General features: G+C 38.6%; 1 pseudogene; it reads left to right on the forward strand.

Annotated features, from left to right (window-relative positions):
- The first annotated feature begins 237 nt into the window (after window positions 1–237).
- LOC103691581 (ATP synthase-coupling factor 6, mitochondrial pseudogene) lies at window positions 238–561 on the forward strand (annotated as a pseudogene).
- Window positions 562–9,751: the final 9,190 nt, after the last annotated feature.

Consider the following 9,751-nt stretch of genomic DNA (forward strand, 5'->3'; position numbering starts at 1 on the left):
TATTTAAACTCAGGGCCGAAATCAACCAAGTAAAACAAAAAAGAACTCAAAAATTAACAACAAAACTAGGAGCCGGTTGTTTGACAAAATCAACATGACAGATTAACCCTTAACCAGAGTAACCAGAGGGCACAGAGAATGTATTCAAATTAACAAAATGAAAGGGAGGAGTTGAACAGTAGTGGCGGTGGTGACTCTGACAACTTGGGACTCAGTGCAAGTACCACAGACTAAACCATGATCATTTCAAGGATCTTCAGGCTCTCCTCTGTCCTTTGGTCAGCAGTCTCTTTGCAATTGAGGAGGAACATTGGTGTTACAGCTGTGGTGTTTAATAAGGAACTTGATCCTGCACAGAAACTTCGTGGACAAGATTAAAGTGGTCAAAACAAAGCAACAGACATCTGGAGGACCTATTGATACTGGCCCAGAGTATCACCAATATCTGGACAGAGAGCTTTTTAACCTTAAACAAATGTTGGTAAAGGAGAGATGGATAAGTTTCCTACCTTCAACTTTGAGGATCCCAAATTTGAAGTCATTGACAAAACCCAGTCTTGAGGAACATATACCATGTGGCAATTTCTAATAAATTAGTAGTAAAGCTAACCTAAAATATTCAAATAAACATTCACTTTACAGTTAAAAAATGAAAAGGGAGACATAACAGCAGAATTTGAGAAAATTTACACAATCATCAGATCCCACTACAAAAGCCAATAATCAACAAAAGTGGAAAATCTGGATCAAGTGGAAAATATTCTAGACAGATACCTGATATCAAATTAAATCAGGATCAAATAAACCATCTAAACATTCCCATAACTTCTAAAGAAATTAAAGAAGTTACTAAAAGTCTCTCAACTGAAAAATACCCAGGATAAAATGGGTTCAGTGCAGCATTCTATCATAACTCCATAGAAGACCTTATACCAATACCATCCAAACTATACCACAGAATAGAAGAAACACTACACAATTTATTTTCTGAAGCCACAGTTATGCTTATAACTAAAACACCTAAAGACCCAACAAAGAGCAAGAATTGCAAACCAATTTCGGTTATGAATATCGATGCAAAAACACTCAATAAAATTCTTGCAAACCAAACCCAAAAAGAATTCAAAACAATCATCCATCATGATCAAGCTGGCTTCATCCCAGGGATCCAGGGATGGTTTAATATACAGAAATCCATAAACATAATTCACTATGTAAATGAAATCAAAGGAAAAAAGAAAGATAATTATTTCATGAGATTCTGAGAAAGCATTTGACAAAATTCAACACCACTTTATGATAAAAGTCCTGGAAAGATTAAGAATTCAACATCCAAATCAAAACATAGTAAAAGCAATATACAGCAAACCTGTAGCTAATATCAAGGTAAATGGAGAGAAACTTGAAGCAATCCCACTACCATCAGGGAATAGACAAGACTGCACACTCTCTCCCTACTTATTCAATATAGTACTCAAAGTCCTAGTCAGAGCAATCAGACAGCAAATTGAGGTCAAACTGACACAAATTGGAAAGGAGGAAGTCAATATATAACCATTAGGAGATGATATGATAGTATATTTAATTGACCCAATGATTCCACCAGAGAGATAGTAAGCCTGATAAAAAACTTCAGCAAAGTGGCTGTGTAGAAAATTAAGAAAAACAAATCAGTAGCCTTCTCAAAGTATAAACAGTCAGTGAAAGAAATTAGGGAAATGACACCATTCATAATAGTCATAAATAATACAAAATACCTTGGTGTAACTCTAACCAATCAAGGGAAAGATCTGTGTGACAAGAACTTCAAGTCTCTGAAGAAAGAAATTAAAGAAGATCTCAGAAGATGGAAGGATCTACCATGCTTATGGATTGGCAGGATAAATATAATAAAAAATGGCCATCATGCCAAAAGCCATCTAGAGATTCCATGCAATCCCCATCATAATTCCAACTCTAATATTCATAGAGTTAGAAAGAGAAATTTGCAAATTCATCTGGACATCGAAAACTATCCTCAACAATAAAAGAACTTGTGGAGGAATCATCATCTTAGACCTCAAGCTGTATTACAGAACAAAAGTGATAAAAACCGTATGGTCCTGGTAAACAGAAAAGGAGATAGATCAATAGAATAGAATTAAAGACCCAGGAATGAACCCACCCCTATGGTCACTCAATATTTGACAGTGAATTAAAACCATCCAGTGGGGAAAAAAAGGTAGCATTTTTAATAATTTTTGCTGGTTTAATTGGAGATCAGCATGTAGAAAAATGTAAATCATTCTATTCTGATGGCTATGTAAAAGGCTTAAATCAAAGGGGATCTAGGACCTGCATATAAAACCAGATACACTCAAACTAATAGAAGAAAATGTGGGGAAGAGCCTCGAATACGTGGGCACTCTGAAAAATTTCCTGAACAAAACACCAAAGGTTTATGCTCTTCAAGAATGAACAATTGGGACTTTATAAAATTGCAAAGCTTCTGTAATGCAAAGGACACTGTCAATAGGACAAAATTACACCCAATTGATGGGAAAAGATCTTTACCTATCCTACATCTGATAGAGGTCTAATATCCAAAATACACAAAGAATTCAAGGAGTTAGATTCCAGAGGTCAAATAACCCTATATAAAAAATGTGGTACAGAGCTAAAGAAGGAATACTCATCTGAAGAACATTGAATGGCTAAACAACTATTCAACATTCTTAGTCATCAGGAAAATGCAAATGAAAACAAGCAGTAGATTTGACCTTACACCAGTCGGAATGGCTAAGATCAAAAACTCATATATAAACAGGTGCTGGTGAGGATGTGGAGAAAGAAGAACACTCCTTAATTGTTGGTGGGATTTCAAGCTAGTAAAACCACTCTGGAAATCGCTCTGGAGATTCCTCAAAAAATTGGATATAGTACTGCCAAATGACCCACCTATACCACTTTTGTGCATATACCCAAATGATGCTTCAACTATAACAAGGACACATGCTCAAATATGTTCATAGCAGATATATTTATAATAGTCAGAAGCTGGAAAATACCCAGATGCCTTTCAACAGAGGAATGGATACAGAAAATGTGATACTTCTACACAATGGTGTACTATACAGGTATCAAAAACAATGACTTCATGAAACTTACAAGCAAATGGGTGGAACTAGAAATATCATCTGGAATACGTAACTGAATCACAGAAAGACACAAATGGTATGCATTCACTGATAAGTGGGTATTAGCCCAAATGCTCTAATTACCCAAGATACAATCCATAGACTACATGAAGGTCAAGAAGAAGGATAATCAAAGTGCAGATGCTTCAGTCCTTAAATAAATGAATAAAATTAATCATAAGAGAAGATATGGAAACAATATTTAGAGCAGAGACTGAAGGAATGACCATTTAGAGCCTCTTCCACCTGGGCATCCAGCATATATATATATATATATATATATATATATATATATATATATATATATATATATATATATATCTACCAAACATAGACAATATTGATGAAGCCAAGAAGTGCATGCTGAAAGCAGCCTGATACAGCTGTTTCTGGAGAGGCTCAGACAGAGCAGGACAAATACAGAGGCAATTCTAGCAACAAACCTTTGAACTGAGAATAGTGTTCCCAATGCATAAGTTAGAGAAAGGTTTGAAGGAGCTAAAGGGGCTTGCAATCCCATAAGAACAATAGCAAGCAACGGGAGCTACCAGGGACTAAACCACTACCCAAAGAATACACATGGACAGACCCACAGCTCCAGCTGCTTATGCAGCAGAGGATGACTTTATTGGGCACGAACGGGATAATTCTTTTGTCCTTTAAAGGCTGGACCTTATTGTAGAGGAATGTCAGGGAGGTATGGCTGGGTTAGGGATGGGGAACACCCTCATAGAAGTGGAAGATCAGATGGGATGGGGTGTTATGTATGGGAAACAAGGAAAGGAAATAACTTTTGAAATGTAAATTTTAAAAATCCAAAAATTTAAATATATAAATCAATAAATCAACAAGTAAGTTAATTAATTAATTAATTAATTAATTAATACTAAAGCAGAGAGCAAATTCTTTGCTTTCTGGGGCTCTTTCAAAACTTTGTTTTGCAATGCAATCAGTAAAATTTCTTACGCCTCAGGTATATTCCTCAGACAAGGACAAAAATATAGTCACATTCCTGACCAAAATACCACTAAAACATTCTCTCAGCCACATATTAACATTCTTTTCCAGTGAGAACTCCTAGGCATGATCTGCACAAGCCAAAGCAATCTCAGTAACAAAGTCTTCCATATTTCTACTAGAATGACCCATTAAGCTTAACTTCACTTATTCCACAACTTTACAAATCCAATGTCCCAAAATCATAATTTCTCCAAATGAAAACAAGGTCCAGCCTATCATAGCAATAACTCAGTCCTTGTCATCAACTTCTATGTTAGGGTTTGACTGCTGTGAACAGACACCTTTACCAAGTCAACGCTCATTAAAAAAAATTAATTGGGGCTGTCTTATATGTTGAGAAGGTCAATCCATCATTTTTGTTGTAAAAATATAAAAAATAAAAAGGTATTGGTGTCTTTTACCCTGCTAGGTCTAGCACCTCAGTGCCCCAAGATATCTGCTACACATCTTTTTTGTTTCATCTTCATTAACTTGGGTATTTCTTATTTACATTTCAATTGTTATTCCATTTCCCAGTTTCTGGGCCAACATCCCCCTAACCGCTCCCCCTCCCCTTCTCTATGGGTGTTCCTCTCTTCATCCTCCCCTCATTACCACCCTCCCAACAATCACTTACACTGGGGGTTCAGTCTTGACAGGACCAAGGGCTTCCCCTTCCACTGGTGCTCTTACTAAGCTATTCATTGCTACTTATGAGGTTGGAGCCCAGGGTCAGTCCATGTATAGTCTTTGGGTAGTGGCTTAGTCCCTGGAAGCTCTGGCTGTTTGGCATTGTTGTTAATATGGGATCTCAAGCCCCTTCAAGCTCTTTTCTAAGATTCCTTCAGCAGGGGTCCTGTTCTCAATTCAGTGGTTTAATGATGGCATTTGCCTATGTATTTGCTGTATTCTGAATGTGTTCTCAGGAGAGATCTACATCTGGTTCCTGTCAGCCTGCAATTCTTTGCTTTATCCATTTTATCTAGTTTGGTGGTGTATGATTATGGGCCACATGTGGGCAGGATCTGAATGGGTGTTCCTTCTGCCTCTGTTCTAAACTTTGCCCCCCTATTCCCTCACAAGGGTATTCTTGTTCCCCTTTAAAAGAAGGAGTGAAGCATTCACATTTTGGTCAACCTTCTTGAGTTTCATGTGTTCTGTGCATCTAGGGTAATTCGAGCATTTGATCTAATATCCCCTTATCAATGAGTGCATACCATGTGTGTTTTTCTGTGATTGGATTAGCTCACTCAGGATGATATTTTCCAGTTCATTGCATTTGCCTATTAATTTCATAAAGGCATTGATTTGATAGCTGAGTAATATTCCATTGTGTAAATGTACCATATTTTCTGTATCCATTCGTCTGTTGAAGGGCATCTGGGTTCTTTCCAGCTTTTGGTTATTGCAATCAACATAGTGGAACATGAACATCTGTTATATGTTGGAGCATCTTTTGGATATATGCCAAGAGATGTATAGCTGTGTCCTCAGGTATCTCAATGTCCAATTTTCTGAGGAATCTCCAGTCTGATTTCCATAATGGTTTTACCAGTCTGCAATCCCACCAAAAATAGAGGAGTGCTCCTCTTTCTCCACATCACATGCCAGCATGTGCTGTCACCTGGTGTGAGTTGGAATCTCAGGGTTGTTTTGATTTGCATTTCCCTTATGACTAAAGATGTTGAACATTTCTTTATTTGTTTCTCAGCCATTCAACATTACTCAGCTGTGAATTCTTTGTTTAACTCTAAACGCCATTTTTTGGTTATTTGTCTCCATGCAGTCTAACTTCTTGGGTTCTTTGCATATTTTCAATATAAGCCCTCTATCAGTTGTAGGATTGGTAAAGATCTTTTCCCAGTCTGTTTTATGCCGTTTTGTCTTGACAAAAGTGTCCTTTGCCTTACAGAAACTTTGCATATTTTTGAGATCCCATTTGTCGATTCTTGATCTTAGAGCATAAGCCATTTTTTTTTCACGAAATTTTCTCCAATGCCCATGTGTTCAAGATTCTTCCCCACTTTTTCTTCTATTAGTTTCAGTCTATCTGGTTTGATTTGGAGGTCCTTTGACCACTTGGCCTTAAGCTTTGTACAGGGTCATAAGCATGGATAGATCTGCATTCTTCTACATGCTGACCTCCAGTCTTGGCAGAAACACATTCCAACTCCTCGGCAACCCAGTGTCTCCTGCTGCCGCACACTTTTCTACACTGAAACCGTCACATAAAAGAACACACAACACAATATTCTTAGACCCAATAGATAAGATATAATTGCCCACTTAAACATACAAAGTTCGGTACCATCCATCCTTTAGGAACATTGATAACAACCTGTAAATACACTGAGCAAGATCTTTTCATCAGCCTCCATTGCCCTTCCACAGCTTCTCCCTACCTCTCCTCTCCTCTTGTCTCTTCCTTTCTGTTCTAGTCTCCTCTTCTTCCTTCAAACTTCTCTCCAGTCCATCCTTCCTTCTCCTCCAATGACAGGCCTCCTCCTATTCTGTACCTGCCTCTCACCTGTACTTTACAAATTCAATGGGGAGAAGGTTCTGGTGAAGTCAACTGTTCCTGAGTATATGAGGAGGTACCTGTCCTTGGGGCAGTAGGATTAGCATCAAAATGCAGATAACTTCAGGGCTAATCACAACATATCATCATCAAGGCAAAAACATGGCAGCATCCAGGCACACGTTGTGAATGCAGAGCTGAGAGTTCTACATCTTCATCTGAAGTCTTCTAGTAATAAACTAACTTCTGTGCAGCCCAAATGAGGGTCTTATGGACCATTCCCACAGTGACAAACTTCCTCCATCAAGGACACTCTTATTCCAAAAATGCCACACCATCAAATAGTGGCCAAGAATATTAAAACTACTACAGGCCTGTTAACAAATGATAGCCAGTTAATAATCTAAGGTAAACTCACTCTTATTCAGTACACCTGGGAGAATCACAAGAATGATTTTGTGTTTTGAAGAAACTGTAGTCACAAGACTCATGTCTTTTTTTTTCCCTCAGAGTTTCCTACAAACATTCAGAAATCCCCCTTACATGTCTTGATTCCTGGACTGTGTTCCCACAAGAGGCTATGTATCTGGGATATCTAAGAGTGAGAAAGTTTGGTGAATTAAAGCAAAGATATCTGGTCATATTTTCATATACAGAAGGCAAAAAGAGGCAGGAAGTCATGATGTGATATAAACCTTCAAAGTCTATCCCCAGTGAAGTACTTTTGCTGTCAAGGCTCTAGCACATACATGTTCCACAACCTTACCAAACAGCAAGCACATTGAAGTTGGGACTGAGTATATAAACACAGGACCTTAAGAGAGTCTTCACTTATGCAAACTACCACAATCTCATACTAACAATCCACTAATAATAAGGAAATTACAAAAAAGCAAAAACTCTACATTATTTTCTATGGGAATATTTGTGGTCCCTTGATAAGAGGACCTTAAAATATATTATAATTTTTAAAGTGCATGAGAGAGTATTTGATACTATACAGTCAAACACCCCTCTGATTTAAAATGATTTTTAGATGACAAAAAGAAATGTGGGGCACAATTCTGGGACAGTAGTTTTGATGTTATATGATGGTGCTCTGGAGAATCATGTAGTCATCGTGTAGCAGAAATAATCACTATAGCAATTGTGAATCCATATAGAACCTTCAGTTACCACAAACTTTGACATACCACTTCTTTGTCCTACCCAGTCAGATAATGTATCTCCTGGAGACAGAAGCACCCCTAAATTAGCATACTTACTGGTCTACTTAACAGTGATTCCTAGAACACATTATAAGACATTTCAATTATTGATCATCTGCAGCTAATCCCTGCTAGCACTAATCTAAATAAATATACTCATTTAGACCACCAGATTTGCACATATTTCCAAGCCCCTATAACAATTCACTCACTACTAAGTATTTAGAACCATTCATTTTTCAGGTTTGTAACCTCACTCAGGAAAAAAAATGGCTAATTGTTTCCATGATAGATGACGCAAGACTTTGAGATGAAAATGGGTTGAAAATTCCAAAATTGTAAACAGAGAAAGAATGTGTTGAATTCATGTAGAACAGTGGTTTCCATTCTTCAGAATGTGACACCTTTGGGGCCCAAATGACCTTTACACAGGTTCTTGAAGACCATTGGAGAAAATTACATTATGATTCATAATAGTAACAAAACAACAGTTATGAAATAGTAACAAAATTAGTTTTATGATTTGGAGTTACCATATCTTGTGTAACAGTTTTTTTTTTCTTTTTTTTTTTTTCACACGGGACACGGGACGCCACGAACCCGGCACCCGGCGGCGGCCCGCCAACGGGCGGGACAAGCCAGGCGCTCCGGCCGGGAACCCCCCCAACCCCCCCACCCACACCCCCACCCCCCCCCCCCCCCGAACCGCCGCCTCGGGAAGCGCCGGCGGCCGGAGGGGGGCCCCCCGCTGAGTCTGAGGGAGCGCCGGACATGGGGAGGGACCGGGGAGCCCTCCCGCGGGCCCCACCGCCCCCCCACACCCCGGGGACGGTAGGGCGACCCCCCCCCGGGGGTCTTTAAACCTTGTGTAACAGTTTTAAAGGGGCATAGTATTAAGTTTGTGAGTCACTGCTTTAAAATCTCCTTGAGGAACTAAGGGGAAGGACCAGGATCACCTTTTAGTAGTATTTTGCACAGAAAGGAGATCCTGTAGAAAAGGAAGAAAACACCACCTCCAATTCTCCAGGTAACCAATAGAAGAGGATTCATCTAGGAAGTGATGAGGCAGAGAACTTTGTTAAATGTTTCACTCTGCTGAATCTATTAGAGGGACTTTAAAGAAGATACTTCAAATGATTTTGCAAAAACCCTCTTTTCTTCCTGGGACTTGACACACAGCTCATCCTAGCATGCAAGAAGCCCTAAGTTTCATCTCTGACGCTTCATGAAGCATGAGAAAAGTTGTCTGTGTAAACGTGCATCACCACAATCATGAAATAGAGGCAGGATGGCAAGCAGTTGGTAGGTACATAGTGGGTAAGAACAGACCAAGATATCATGATATGTGAGCCTTGTCAAAGAGAGGGAGAGAGAGAGAGAGAGAGAGAGAGAGAGAGAGAGAGAGAGAGAGAGAGAGAGAGAGAGAGAGAGAATCTCTCTTTTTTGCTTAGGTGTCATCCTGGAGGGAAAGTACATTAAAAAGTGGGAATCCATAATGACTGTTTAGGTTTCTTTCTTTTTTTTTTTTCTGAAATATGCCAGTACATTATCTATGAGCTCCCTTTATTTACCTAAAGGATCATAGGGTACTGACAACCTAAAACAGTACTTTACCTATGAGCAAACAGGAGATCTTCTACCTGCAGTATATTTTGTCTATTCTAGTTTTCTTCACTTATTGACAATCCACGTAGATAAAATCCATCTTGGGGCAAAACAACATACTCAGATCACCTTAAAGAGTAAATCAAATCACTGGCGCAATACTGACTCACTTTAGAGTATAAAATGATTAAACATCTTAGAAGTAAAATTTGCCTACAAAAAATGTAATTTCATCTAAAGAAGCT

This window comes from Rattus norvegicus, chromosome 2 (genome assembly GCF_021556685.1).
Source record: "Rattus norvegicus strain SHRSP/BbbUtx chromosome 2, alternate assembly SHRSP_T2T, whole genome shotgun sequence".
Classification (NCBI taxonomy): Eukaryota; Metazoa; Chordata; class Mammalia; order Rodentia; family Muridae; genus Rattus; species Rattus norvegicus.